General features: G+C 40.9%; 2 non-coding genes across 2 annotated transcripts; one reads left to right on the top strand and one right to left on the bottom strand.

The window, feature by feature from the left end:
* Positions 1-1,352: 1,352 nt before the first annotated feature.
* Positions 1,353-1,459, bottom strand: LOC141722573 (small nucleolar RNA R71). The gene has a single exon (XR_012575586.1). It is a non-coding gene; the product is annotated as a small nucleolar RNA R71 (small nucleolar RNA).
* A 12,470-nt stretch (positions 1,460-13,929) lies between these two features.
* LOC141722397 (small nucleolar RNA R71) lies at positions 13,930-14,036 on the top strand. The gene has a single exon (XR_012575417.1). It is a non-coding gene; the product is annotated as a small nucleolar RNA R71 (small nucleolar RNA).
* The last annotated feature ends 1,633 nt before the right edge of the window (positions 14,037-15,669 follow it).

Here is a 15,669-nt window from a genome sequence, read left to right on the forward strand (position 1 = left end):
ATTGTATGATACCCTAGTAATGGTTGTGCGTATTCGTCTTATGAGCGTCGCAAACTTATAAGATAGTGTGTTAATTCATAATGAAGCAAAAGTGAATTTAAGGATTCAGAACATGCCATTCTAGCATAGGTTCATGTATTGTCATGCATGATTCGTAGGTAATTTTAACCATCTTACTTGCCCTGTGTAATCAAGATAGATAACTTGCGCTTAAACTGTTATGTTGTCAAATTCTATAGGCATATAGGGTCTCAATATAATTGGTGTCTATTCAGTTTCTATCTCTTTTGTGGATGCTTTGTAGTAGGGTATTTGTACAATGAAAGTTGGCGTTTACTAGTTTCGTGTTATTTGATTAGTGTCATCACCATTACATGCTAAGGTTAAGATCAATAAGGCTATTGAATGAAGTATTTAATAAAGTTAGAATCCCATATTTGTCATACTTATTAATTCAATCAATCTTATTCTCGTAGTTATAATTATCAGTTTAATTCTTAGTTATAAACATCCTCAATTAGTTATCGTCTTAGCATTGAATAATAACCATACATTATTGCTTAACTGTATGAATTAGTTAGTTAACCAATACAGTCTCTGTGGGAATGAACTAGAAAAGATTCTATACTACTTGCGAGCTCGTATACTTGTGTGTATTATTAGTGCGTGTTTAGCGACTAAAAAGTTTTTGGCGTCACTGCCGGAGACTACAGTGTTAATTGATAGTTTATGTGCTTTCCATCAGTGGTTGTTAAAGTTTATTGACTCAGACATTGTTACTTATCTGTTTCCTTGTCTTATTTTAGGTACTCTAGCGAGGGTGTATGCATATGCGTTCGCGTACTCGTAAGAGAACACTGGATAAAGCCGAGGAAGAAGTTGTGGTAGTTCGAAAGGAAGTTTTTGAGGAAGAAAAGAAGCAAGGAGAAGAAGAGAAAGTCGAAGAACCAGTTGTAGTAGCGTTGGGAGATTAAGCAGAAAATCTGAAGGCTTTGATGGACTATTCTCAGCCCATGATTAATGACATTCAGTCAAGCAACATCAGATCGGCCATCAAGGCTAACACTTTTGAGATCAAGTCAAGCACGATTCAGATGATACATAACTCAGTTCAGTTTGGGGGTTCTCCTATAGAAGACCCCAACATGCACATCAGGGATTTTATAGAAATCTGCGACACTTTCAAATTCAATGATGTGACTGAAGATGCTATCAAGCTACACTTGTTCCCATTCTCTCTGAGGGACAATGCTAAGTGTTGGTTACATTCTCTGCCAGCAGGATCTATCATCACTTGGGAGGATATTGCACAAAAGTTTCTCACTAAATTCTTCTACATAGCGAAGACTGCTGCAATCAGGAATGCTCTTACCCGGTTTGCTCACCAAACAGGGGAATCTCTATGTGAGGCTTGGGATCGATATAAGGAGATGCTAAGGAAGTTCCCATAACATGGCATGCCTGATTGGATGATTATTAATTACTTCTACAATGGATTGGGTGCTACTTCTAGACCCATGCTTGATGCAGCATCAGGAGGAGCCTTGTGGGCTAAGAGATACGATGAAACTTATGAACTTATTGAACTGATGGCTGCTAATGAGTACCGGAATCCGTCCCAGAGACTAACTCAAGGGAAAGTCACTGGAATTCTGGAGTTGGACGTAGCTACTGCTATCGCTGCCCAACTTAAAGCTAATTATGGAATAAATCAAATCGCAAGTGTTTGTGAGCTTTGTGCTGGTGCCCATGAGACTGATCAATGTGCAATTTCTAGTGAATCAGCTCAGTTCGTGAGCAACTTCCAACGATCGCAGCAACCAGTGCCAGCCACCTATCATCCTAATTTCAGTTGGAGCAATGCTCAAAATGCGGTTCAACAACCTTATCAGCAGTACCCAGCTAAACAGTACAACCCCCCTGGTTTTCAGCAACCACAGTATGCACCTAGACAGCAACTCCACCTGCAACAAGACAATGAAAAATCTGAATTAGAGGATTTGAAGCTTATGTGCAAGAGTCAAGCTGTTTCTATCAAGACCTTGGATCAAATTGGGCAAATTGCCAATGCCTTGCTAAATCGTCTGCCTGGTACATTACCTAGTGACACTGAAGTGCCAGGAAAGAGGGAAGCTAAGGAGCAGGTAAAGGAAATCACTTTAAGGTCTGGAAAGGTTGCGAATCCCGAAGAAACTCAAGATTTGACTGAAGAAGTTGGTGCTGAGAAAGAAGTAGTGCAGCAGGACGGAGAAGTGGAACCAAGGAAGACTATTGTTGAGCACACTCCGCCTGAGGGTAATACAGGGGAGAAACAGATCTATCCTCCACCGCCTTTTCCCAAGAGGCTCTAGAAGAAAAAGTTGGACAAGCAATTTGAGAAGTTTCTGGAGGTGTTCAAGAAACTTCATATCAACATACCTTTCGCCGAGTCTCTCGAGCAGATGCCTAGTTATGCAAAGTTTATGAAAGGTATTCTCTCTCAAAAGGTGAAGCTAGATGATTTAGAGATAGTTGCTCTCACGGAGGAATGCAGTGTCATGCTGCAACAGAAGTTGCCTCCGAAGCTTAAAGATCCAGGAAGCTTCACTATTCCATGTACTATTGGAAAAGTGTATTTTGACAGATGCTTATGTGACTTGGGAGCTAGCATCAATTTGATGCCTTTGTCAATTTTCAAGCAGTTGGATTTACCTGATCCCAAACCGAATTATATGACCTTACAATTGGCCGACCGTTCTATTACATATCTGTGAGGTATTATGGAGGATGTCTTGGTCAAGGTTGATAAACTCATCTTTCCTGCTGATTTCGTAATTCTTGATTTCGAGGAGGATAAGAAGATTCCTATAATCTTGGGAAGACCTTTCCTGGCGACTGGCCGAACCTTGATAGATGTGCATAAGGGTGAGCTCACCATGCGAGTTCTGGATCATGATGTCACTTTTAATGTGTTCAATGCTATGAAATTCCCTACTGATAATGAGGAGTGCTTAAAAGTGGAGTTGGTCGATTCGGTGGTCACATCGGAACTTGATCAATTGCTAAGGTCTGATGCCTTAAAAAAGCCTTATTGGGGAATTCAGATAGTGTAGATGACGAAGGGGAAGAACAATTGCAATATTTAAATGCTTCTCCCCGGAAAAGGAAAATTGATATGCCATTTGAATCTCTTGGAATGGAGGAATTGAACAAAGCTCCTAAACACCTCAAGTCTTCTATTGAGGAAGCTCCCACTCTTGAGCTTAAGCCTTTACCTGAACATTTGAGGTATGCATTTTTAGGTGATGCATCTACTCTGCCTGTTATTATTACATCTGACCTTTCAGGTAGTGATGAGGAAAAGGTTTTGAGGATCCCGAGAGATTTCAAGTCAGAAATCGGATGGACTATAGCAAATATCAAGGGAATCAGTCCTTCTTATTGTATGCATAAAATTCTGCTAGAGGAAGGTAGCAAACCTATGGTTGAACAGCAAAGAAGACTTAATCCTATCATGAAGGAAGTAGTGAAGAAAGAAATTCTTAAGTGGCTAGATGCAGGGATCATCTACCCTATCTCTGAAAGTTCATGGGTAAGCCCGGTTCAATGTGTGCCAAAGAAAGGTAGAATTACTGTGGTACCAAATGAGAAGAATGAGCTTATTCTTACAAGGACAGTCACGGGGTGAAAAGTTTGCATGGATTACAGGAAGCTAAACAAAGCCACTAGGAAGGATCACTTTCCTTTTCCCTTCATTGATCAGATGCTCGACAGGTTGACCGGTCATGAGTACTATTGTCTTCTGGATGGATATTCAGGTTACAATCAGATTTTGCTTCATTTTCATCAAGGCATTCCAAGCCTGGGCACTTGTCATCATCAAAAGTAACATCTGTACTTTCCATAATTTTCTTTTTTTCAAGCACATAAACCTTGTAGGCAGTTCTTTCCAATGAATATCCCAAAAAAAATTGCCTCAAAAACTTTAGAGTCAAATTTTCCCATATATTCAGAGTTGTCCTTCAAAACATAGAACTTGCTTCTAAACACATGAAGATGCTTCACAGTAGGCTTCCTTTTAGACAAGATTGAGTAGGGTGGTTTTCCAAGATTCATGTTAATGAGATATATGTTTTGAGTATAACAGGCAGTGTTCACAGCTTCTTCCCAAAAACTAGTTGGTAACTTTGCATCTTGCAGCATTGTTCTAGCAGCCTCTACTAGTGTTATATTCTTTCTCTCAACTACTCCATTTTGTTGAGGTGTTCTAGCAGCTAAGAATTCTTGAACAATGCCTTTGTATTTGCAAAATTCAGTTAAGGTTGCATTCCTGAACTCTGTTCCATTATCACTCCTCAATCTTTTCACACAATTCCGATCTTCAATCTGCTTCTCAATCTTCGTCATGTGCTCAATTATGATGTGTGGATTTTTATCTTTAGAGTGCATAAATTCTACCCATGTATATCTTGAGTAGTCATCCACCATCACAAGTGCATATCTTTTTCTTGAAATTGACTGGACATTAATTGGTCCCAATAAATTTATGTGAATAAGTTGCAAAGGTGCACTTATCGAATTCACAGATTTACTCTTGTGACTTGATCTTTTTATTTTACCTTTTTGACAAGCATCACAGACTTCAACTTGAGCAAATTTCAGATTAGGCATATCTCTTACTAACTCATTTTTAACTAGAGTATTGATTGCCTTGAAATTCAAGTGAGATAGCTTCTTATGCCATGACTTGCTTTGCTCTACAGATGCCTTGGTATAGAAGCAACAAATTCCATCCTCATTTGCTGAGTCCAACTCTGCAACAAACAAGCTTCCCTTCCTTGTTCCTTTCAGAGCAACTTCACCAGTTTTCTTGCTGATAAAAGTGCATTCTTCTTTGTTAAATAAAACCTTAAAACCCTTGTCTGCAAATTGGCTGACACTGAGAAGATTTACTTCAAGACCAGCTACCAGTGCTACATTGTTAGGGCGAAAACACGCACTAATATTCACGCAAGTATACGCGTTCGCAAGTAATATAGAATACTTTCTAGTTCGTTCCCTCAGAGACTCAGACTAATTTATTGTCTAATTTAACTCACTCACCAATGTATGATTACTTCTCAATGTTAAGATAATAACACTTAAAATTGTTGATTAAATATTAACTATAATTAACTACTTAATTAACCACTTAACTAACACTTCAATTTATCAATAATAAAACACTCATGAGATCACAACTTCATTATTACTTCCTTCTATAGCCATTGTTATTACCTTTAGCATGTGACAGTGATGATATTAATCGAATAACACGAAACTGATAAAAGCCAACTTTCATTGTACTAATACCATTCTACCAAGCATCCACAATTAAGATAGAAGTTGAGTAGTCATCAATCATGTTGAGTTCCTATATGTCTACAGAAATTGACAACATAACGATTTAAGCACAAGTTATTCCTTTTGATTACATAGGGCAAATAAAACTGTTAGAGTTACCCACTAATCATGCACAACGTACATGAACCTATGCTAGCATGGCAAGTTCTAAATCTCAAGATCCACCGTCGCTTCACAAGAGATTAACACCCTATCTTATATGTTCGCGACGCACATAAGACGAATACGCACAACCAATACTAGATATCATGCAATCATCACACACTAAAGTATTAAACAATTAACTAAAGAATTCCATAATAAATCCGTTGCAACCCCATGATCAAAATTAGCCCATAATAGAACTTATTGCCATCATGGGTTCATATGAAATCATGATAAACAACATAAGAAAATAATAACTAAACTAATTATATTAAAACAGAGTACGTCACAAGAGTAAATAAGTCAAAGCAAGAAAACTAGCATCCAACATTACAACGAAACAAGAGTCACAAGAAAATATGCTTCCTCTTCGCTGCAGTATGTTAAATCGGTCTTCTTCCTTATCTCCTTCGCTCCTTGTGCAAAACACAATCTAAAACATAATCTCCTTCTTTTTTCTCTATGAAAACGTCTCAAATCTACTTATATAATAGTCCCATAAAACTCAGATTACATAGAAGTTGGAAGCCAAACAGAAGTAGAAGTCTAAAATAATTCAACTTTTTCCCCGACCCTGCGCGGCCGCTCAGCATTTCTGCGCGGGCGCGCAAGGCTGTTGCGCGGCCGCTCAGCATTGCTGCGCGGGCGCGCAGGACCCTACTGGAAAATTCCAGGTTTGCTCCGTTTCTTCGCCGTAATCTGCCCGTTCTTTTCCTCTCTCAACGGTGAACACATGCCAAGGCTTATTCTTGATGATTCCTCCTCCGAAATGCAACTAATACCCTGAAATGCATAAACACTAGAGAAACGCATCAAATACACAAAATACTTGATTTCAAGACACCAATTTAAGCCATTTTAAGACGTTCTAAGTGGTATAAAATGCCACTTATCACACCCCCAAACTTAAATCGATGCTTGTCCTCAAGCGTCACAGACTCAAAACAAATAAAAATATGCATGAATACAATCTATATGAAAATGCAACGATCCCCCTTACTACAATTAACCAACCAAATTGTCACATCTCAACGAATGCAGTTAGACACTAAAGATCAATAAACTCATGCAAACGGACATACAGCCAGAAACGTGGTGTGTGCAAATGCTTAACACATATGCTTCGGAACTAGACCAATTACTATGACTAGACTATCTTCAAGGCAATCCTACGATTATACAAAGAATAAAAATTCTAGGCACAAAGTGATATACAACACTACAAGAACTCTGGAGCTTACTACGGAATCGTGCTTTTTATTTACAACTCAAATGCTTATTTGACCGTGCAATGAGTGAGGTCCACAAAAGACTTATACAATGGTATCCATGTAACGAGCGTTAGATTAGCGGATCCCAGACTCTAAAAGCCTTAGGTCACTAGGCACAAAGTCCCCTAAGAACTTAATAACTCGAATACCAAAGAGCCCACTCTTGATCAATTATGCAAAAAAAAAAATTTTTTTTTTCTCTGAGCAAGTGCGTTTCGCTCCATCTTGCTCAACCCTAGACTACTCGCATAACATGCGAGCCGGCTACTAGCCATTTGACGCCTAGCCACAACTAGCAACAAATTCCATTTTTACTCCATTCTTTTTCTTTTTCATGCCTTTACCACTAAGAACCTATTATCAAATTCAAAGCATAATAAATAGATTATCCTCGAAAATAATCAGATCATAACAACAATCTAGCCCTTAAGCATTCTCTAAGACTTAGTGAAAATACAAGTGCTTCTAGCATGCATATCAACCTACACAACTTAATATCACTTTAATGCTATCACTACACTCGCATCAATATCATAATTCAGTCGATAAATCATTGCAAAAGGGATCATGGTATATGCATGAGCTATATGATATGACAAACAAATAAAGCTATATAAAAAAACTATATGGCAAAAATTATGCAACTATATGAACTAACTATCATGAATATGCAGCTATATGACACACACAAAATATTCCTTAACTACCACCCCCAAACTTAAAATCTTCACTGTCCCCAGTGAAGGTAGTAGAAAGGAACACAGGGTATACCTACTCGGAGTCATCATCATCATCACCCTCAGTGGGTGGAGTATCAGGCGGCGGGTATGCAGAGTCCTCACCAAAAACTGGCCACTGGATATCAGCTCCAAGGCCTCGAAAAGCAGTCCCTAACGCAAGAGTGAGCTCCTGAGCAAACCTGCTCTGCATCTCATACATGGCATCCATCCGCCGTGAAAGCCTCCTATACTGGGCATCACCCATCCCAGCACCCTCCTGAGCTCTCGAAGAACCAGCCTCACCACGCCCTGGCCTAGCCATAGTAGCACCTCGTGCTGGACGCCCTCCTGGAAGACGATAACCCAGCCCATGCTCCTCAGGCTCACCACCGGTCCACTCCTGCATCCCATTCAGAGTGCCAGAATCTATCGGAGCTGCTGGCAACTGCAACTGCTCATGAGTCGGCCAGTTCACTCCTACTGTTCGGCATAGCTTCGTAACCGTGGATGCATAAGGGATGTTCATATGCTTTGCTCCCCTCAAAAACTTCAGAATCCCTTGGTAGATAAACTCACCAAGGTCCACATAGTATTCCTCATTCAGAATTCCCCACAACAACTGTGCTCTCTCAACTGTGACCTCGTGTGCATGTGAAGAAGGCAAAATATTAGCACATATAAATGCATTCCATGCACGGGCATACCTGTTCATGGCGATCGCCGGAAAGTGACGATACTCATTATTGGCTGGACTGCGGTTCCAAACTGTGCCCGGTCGACAGAGAGTCGCACAAATCAAATCCAAATCAAAATCCTCAACAGTCTTCTCATTCCAGTTCTCCTCCTCGGGCTTCCTCTCTCGCTGTCCAATCACACGGCGAATTGCCGCAGGATGATAATCAACCGTCAGCCCACGAACTACAGAAAACCCATTCTTTTCATCCTTCGCATTCGCGTAGAACTCGCGAACAACACTCATCGGTACTGCTTCGGGTGACTCACAAAAAGCTATCCACCCCTTCTCTGCAATCATGGGCAACAACTCACCATCCCTCCCTGATGGTAAAAACCCCCTCTCCTTCAGAATCGGCTTCCCCAACAGCCTAGTGTACTCCTCCTCCGCAGCTCTGTCAGTTTACCGAGGCCTTGCAGCAGTACCCCTTGATGAATCAGCAGTAGGAACTGTGTTGCTACTGTCAATAGTGCGTGCTCTCTTGGGTGCCATTGATTTGTGAATAAAAGTGTGTAAGAACTGATTTTTGAGGTTTATGAGAGGGTTTAAGTGTAGGAAGTTTGTGGGAGATATGTAGGATAGGTGTATGTATATATAGGGTGTGGAGTAGGTTAAATTAGATTAGGAGTGGGGTTGAGGGATAAAATTATGGGGTAATGGGAAAAGAATTCGTGGGTTTATGGGTTGTGATGGGTTTTTGTGTTTTTTTTTTTTTTTTCTGAACTGCAAAAAAATTTCTGGAATTCGACCCCTGCGCGGCCGCTCAGCATTTCTGCGCGGGCGCGCAGAGGGTCTCTGGAAAAAAAAATTTCAGCCCCTGTTTTCTGATTTTTTTGTGTTTTTGGATAGGTTATTAACTTCTAAGGGTTCCTGTAACAACAATTCATGGGTTGCCTCCCACGCAGCGCTTCTTTTTCGTCATTAGCTTGACGTTCCGTACCTTTCTCAAGTAGTCAACAAAATGGCACTAACCACCTCTCGGTTTGCCATGTCCCCATAGTAGTGCTTCAACCGCTGACCGTTAACCTTGAATGCTTGGTCCGAATCATTCTCAAAAATTTCCACCGCTCCATGTGGAAACACAGTTTTGACAATAAAAGGTCCAGACCACCTTGATTTCAACTTCCCAGGAAAAAGTCGGAGCCGAGAGTTGAATAACAGAACTTGTTGCCCTGGCACAAATAACTTAGGATGTAGCTTCCTATCGTGCCACCTCTTCACCTTTTCCTTATACATTTTGTTATTCTCGTACGCTTGAAGTCGAAATTCATCAAGTTCATTAAGCTGAAGCATTCTTTTCTTACCAGCTGCATCTAAATCCAGGTTCAATTTCTTCAATGCCCAGTAGGCCTTATGCTCAAGCTCCGCCGGTAGATGACATCCCTTACCGTACACCAACTGAAACGGTGACATCCCAAGTGGAGTTTTGTATGCTGTTCTGTAAGCCAAAACAGCTTCATCGAGCTTTAAAGACCAATCCTTCCTTGACGGACAAACAACCTTCTCTAGAATGCGCTTTATCTCTCTGTTAGACACTTCCGCTTGACCAGTTGTTTGCGGATGATAGGCAGTAGCTACTCGATGATTCACATTATAACGCTGCATCATAGAAGTGAACTTACGGTTGCAAAAATGCGATCCTTCATCACTTATGATTACCCGAGGCGTTCCAAACCTTGTGAAAATTTGCTTATAAAGAAAATTTAGCACTGCCTTTGCATCATTTGTCGGTAAAGCTTTAACTTCGACCCATTTTGAGACATAATCGACTGCCAGCAAGATGTACTGATTATTGCAAGACGAGATAAAAGGCCCCATGAAATCGATTCCCCATACATCAAAGACCTCGACTTCAAGCATCACATTTAATGGCATCTCATCCTTCCTTGACAAATTTCCCACTCTTTGGCAACGATCACACCTTAAAACAAACTGATGAGCATCCTTGAACAAAGTAGGCCAGAAAAAACCTGCTTGCAGAATACGAGCTGCCGTCTTCTCACCTCCATAGTGTCCACCATAAACCGTGGAATGGCAGTCTCGTAATATCCCCTCCGTCTCACAGAACGGGATACATCTCCTGATGATCTGGTCAGCTCCTTGTCTAAACAAATATGGTTCATCCCACATATACCACTTCACCTCATGCAGAAACTTCTTCTTTTGAGCGGATATCAAATTAAGCGGCATTATATTGCTGACAAGATAGTTTACAATATCTGCAAACCATGGTTCTTCCTCCTGAATTGCAAACAACTGCTCATCCGGAAAAGATTCATTGATTAACGTCCTATCTTGTGAAGTAGAATCGGGATTCTCCAACCTAGAGAGATGGTCAGCTACTTGATTCTCAGTACCTTTTCTATCTTTGATCTCTAACTCAAATTCCTGAAGTAAAAGCACCCAACGAATGAGTCTCGGCTTCGAATCCTTCTTAGAAACCAGATAGCGAATAGCTGCATGATCAGTGAATACTGTTACTTTCGTACCAAGCAGATAAGATCGAAATTTCTCAAAGCCAAAGACTATAGCCAAAAGCTCCTTCTCAATAGTGGTGTAGTTCAATTGGGCCCCATTTAAAGTCTTACTCGCATAGTAGACCACATGGAAGAGATTTTTCTTGCGCTGTCCCAGAACTGCACCTACCGCATAGTCACTCGCATCACACATCATCTCAAACGGTTCTGTCCAATCTGGTGCTGTAATAACTGGTGCCGTGATCAAACTCTCCTTGAGAGTCTCGAATGCTGCCAAACATTCATCATCAAATTTGAAAGGCACATCTTTCTCAAGTAAATTGCACAACGGCTTAGATATCTTTGAAAAGTCCTTGATGAATCGCCGATAAAAACCCGCATGACCGAGAAAACTACGGATTCCTTTCACCGAATTAGGTGGGGGAAGATTTTCAATGACTCCCACCTTGGCCTTGTCCACCTTCAGACCTTTGCTAGAGACCTTATGCCCAAGGATAATGCCTTCACGCACCATAAAATGACATTTCTCCCAATTAAGCACCAAATTAGTTTCCACGCATCTTTTGAGTACGGCGCGCAGATTATTCAAACATTCCTCATATGAGTGTCCAAAGACGGAGAAGTCATCCATGAACACTTCGACGTTATTTCCAATCATGTCAGAGAATATAGCCATCATACATCTCTGAAAGGTGGCCGGGGCGCCACATAACCCAAACGAAACTCTATGAAAAGCAAATGTGCCAAATGGACAAGTGAAGGTAGTCTTTTCCTGATCCTCTGGTGCAATACAAATCTGATTATACCCGGAATAACCATCCAGAAGATAAAAATACTCATGTCCCGCCAATCTGTCAAGCATTTGATCAATGAATGGGAGAGGGAAGTGATCCTTCCTTGTGGCTTTGTTCAATTTTCTATAATCCATGCATACTCTCCATCCTGTAACTGTTCGAGTAGGGATGAGCTCATTCTTTTCATTTACGACCACAGTGATACCTCCTTTCTTAGGTACACATTGCACGGGGCTCACCCACGAGCTGTCAGAAATAGGATAAATGATGCATGTATCTAGCCATTTCAGAATTTCTTTCTTCACCACCTCCGTCATGATCGGGTTCAGTCTTCGCTGCTGTTCCACAGTTGGCTTACTACCTTCCTCTAACAGAATTTTATGCATACAATATGAAGGACTTATCCCCTTGATGTCTGCTATGGTCCATCCTATAGCCGATTTGAATTCTCTCAAAATCCTTAAGAGCTTGTCTTCCTCACTACCTGAAAGGTCAGCTGAAATAATAACAGGTAATGTAGATGAATCACCTAAAAAAGCATACCTCAAGTGTTCAGGTAATGGTTTGAGCTCCAAGGTAGGTGCTTCCTCTATTGATGGTTTGAGCTTTCCTTCAGCATTCTTAAGGTCAGAAGTACCAAGAGATTTAAATGGTATGTCGAGCTTTCGCTTCCATGGAGAAGCGTTCAGATATTGTAATTGCTCGTTGCTATCTTCATCATCGCTGTCAAAATCCCCCACTAAGGCCTTTTCCAATGCATCAGACATTAGCATGTGATCGAGTTCCGAAGTAACCGCAGAATCAATCACATCCACTTTTAAGCACCCCTCATCTTCTGTAGGGAATTTCATTGCCTTGAATACGTTGAAGGTCACATCCTGATCTTGGACCCGCATAGTAAGTTCCCCTTTTTGCACATCTATCAAGGTACGGCCAGTAGCCAAGAAAGGCCTCCCCAAGATTATGGGAATCTTCTTATCTTCCTCAAAATCCAGAATAACAAAATCTGCAGGAAAGAAGAGCTTATCCACCTTGACGAGCACATCCTCAACTATGCCCCTTGGGTAAGTAATGGAACGGTCAGCCAATTGTAGCGACATGTATGTGGGTTTTGGATCAGGCAGATCCAGCTTTTTAAAGATCGATAACGGCATCAGATTAATGCTTGCTCCCAAATCACAAAGGCATTTGTCAAAAGTTAGATTGCCAATGGTGCAAGGAATGGTGAAGCTTCCTGGATCTTTTAGTTTTGGTGGTAACTTTTGCTGCAGAACAGCGCTGCATTCTTCCGTGAGAGCAACGGTTTCAAGGTCATCCAGTTTCACCTTCCTTGAAAGAATAGTCTTCATAAACTTCGCATAACTAGGCATTTGTTCCAGAGCCTCAGCGAAAGGTATATTGATGTGAAATTTCTTGAACACCTCCAGAAACTTCCCGAACTGTCTATCCAGCTTTTGTTGCTGCAATTTCTTAGGAAAAGGTGGTGGAGGATAGAGCTGTTTCTCCCCTGTATTAGCCTCAGGCAGAGTGTGTTCAACAGTAGTCTTCTTTGGTTATGCCACTTTCTCCTTTTGCTTAGATTCTTCATCTCTAACTTCAGCTTCGACTTCTTTTGCCTTTTCAGCATCAGATACTTTTCCAGACCTTAAGGTAATAGCCTTGACTTGCTCTTTAGCTTCCTTCCTGCCTGGTACTTCCGTGTCACTGGGAAGAGTGCCAGGTTGACGATTGAGCACTGCATTGGCTAATTGACCGATTTGATTTTCCAAGGTCTTGATAGAAACCGCCTGACTCTTGCACAACAGCTTAAGTTCCTCAAAATCAGCACTAGTAGGTGCAGCTGCACTTCCCTGTTAAGGATATGATTGCCTTGTAGCATACTGCTGTGGTTGCTGGAATCCAGGTGGGTTAAACTGTTTACTTACTCCTTGCTGATATGTTGGCTGAATAGCATTCTAATTATTCCCCCAGCTGAAATTTGGATGATTTCTGTTGTTAGGATGATAGGTCGCTGGCACAGGCTGCTGTTGTTGCTGATAATTATTCACATACCGAACAGATTCGTTGACAAGAGAACACTGATCCGTAGCATGAGAACCTGCACAAAGCTCACAAACCATAGCTATTTGATTAACTCCATACATAGCCAGAGAATCAACCTTCATTGATAGCGCTTGGAGCTGAGCTGCAATAGCGGTGGCTGCATCAACTTCCAGAATACCTGCTACCTTGCCTGACATCATCCTCTGAGTTGGGTTTTGATGCTCGTTTGCAGCCATTGTCTCTATAAGATTATACGCCTCAGTATAGCTTTTAGCCCATAAGGCTCCTCCAGCTGCTGCATCGAGCATGGGCCGAGATTGGGCCCCCAAACCATTATAAAAACCAGTGATTACCATCCAATCCGGCATTCCATGATGTGGACATTTTCTCAACATTTCCTTGTAGCGTTCCCAAGCCTCGCACATAGATTCTGTAGGTTGCTGCGCAAACTGAGTAAGAGCACTCCTCATAGCAGCAGTCTTTGCCATTGGATAAAACTTTACCAGAAACTTTTGTGCAAGATCTTGCCACGTAGTGATGGACCCAGCTGGTTCAGAATGTAACCAGTCTTTAGCTTTATCCCTCAGTGAGAATGGGAAAAGCCTCAACTTGATAGCCTCATCAGTCACGCCATTATACTTAAAAGTACTGCAGATCTCGACAAAATTCCTTATGTGCATGTTGGGGTCTTCAGTTGCCGCTCCTCCAAAAGAAACAGAATTTTGCACCATCTGAATAGTGCCCGACTTGATTTCAAAGGTGTTAGCTTGAATAGCCGGATGAAGGATGCTTGACTGAATGTCATCAATTTTAGGCCGAGAAAAATCCATAAGAGCTGGATCAGCTTGAACAATACGATATCCCATATTTACTGGTTCTTTCTGCTCAGTTCCTGAATCCGAATCCTCAAAATCTAACTTCTCCGGAGTATCAAGAACTTCGTCTTTCTCCTCAGCTGTATCTAAGGTCCTCTTGCGAGCACGAGAACGAGTTTGCATAAACGCTTGCTAAAGTACCTGAAACACAACCGAAAAGAGTAATTAACTACTACGTCCTAATCACTGAGTCCTAATGACCAATGATGGTAAGTACATAAACTAAACAAATACGCCGAGTCCCCGGCAGCGGCGCCAAAAACTTGTTAGGGCGAAAACACGCACTAATATTCACGCAAGTATACGCGTTCGCAAGTAATATAGAATACTTTCTAGTTCGTTCCCTCAGAGACTCAGACTAATTTATCAATAATAAAACACTCATGAGATCACAACTTCATTATTACTTCCTTCTATAGCCATTGTTATTACCTTTAGCATGTGACAGTGATGATATTAATCGAATAACACGAAACTGATAAAAGCCAACTTTCATTGTACTAATACCATTCTACCAAGCATCCACAATTAAGATAGAAGTTGAGTAGTCATCAATCATGTTGAGTTCCTATATGTCTACAGAAATTGACAACACAACGATTTAAGCACAAGTTATTCCTTTTGATTATATAGGGCAAATAAAACTGTTAGAGTTACCCACTAATCATGCACAACGTACATGAACCTATGCTAGCATGGCAAGTTCTAAATCTCAAGATCCACCGTCGCTTCACAAGAGATTAACACCCTATCTTATATGTTCGCGACGCACATAAGACGAATACGCACAACCAATACTAGATATCATGCAATCATCACACACTAAAGTATTAAACAATTAACTAAAGAATTCCATAATAAATCTGTTGCAACCCCATGATCATAATTAGCCCATAATAGAACTTATTGCCATCATGGGTTCATATGAAATCATGATAAACAACACAAGAAAATAATAACTAAACTAATTATATTAAAACAGAGTACGTGACAAGAGTAAATAAGTCAAAGCAAGAAAACTAGCATCCAACGTTACAACGAAACAAGAGTCACAAGAAAATATGCTTCCTCTTCGCTGCAGTGTGCTAAATCGGTCTTCTTCCTTATCTCCTTCGCTCCTTGCGCAAAACACAATCTAAAACATAATCTCCTTCTTTTTTCTCTATGAAAACGTCTCAAATCTACTTATATAATAGTCCCATAAAACTCAGATTACATAGAAGTTGGAAGC

This window comes from Apium graveolens, chromosome 4 (genome assembly GCF_009905375.1).
Source record: "Apium graveolens cultivar Ventura chromosome 4, ASM990537v1, whole genome shotgun sequence".
In the NCBI taxonomy this organism is placed as follows: Eukaryota; Viridiplantae; Streptophyta; class Magnoliopsida; order Apiales; family Apiaceae; genus Apium; species Apium graveolens.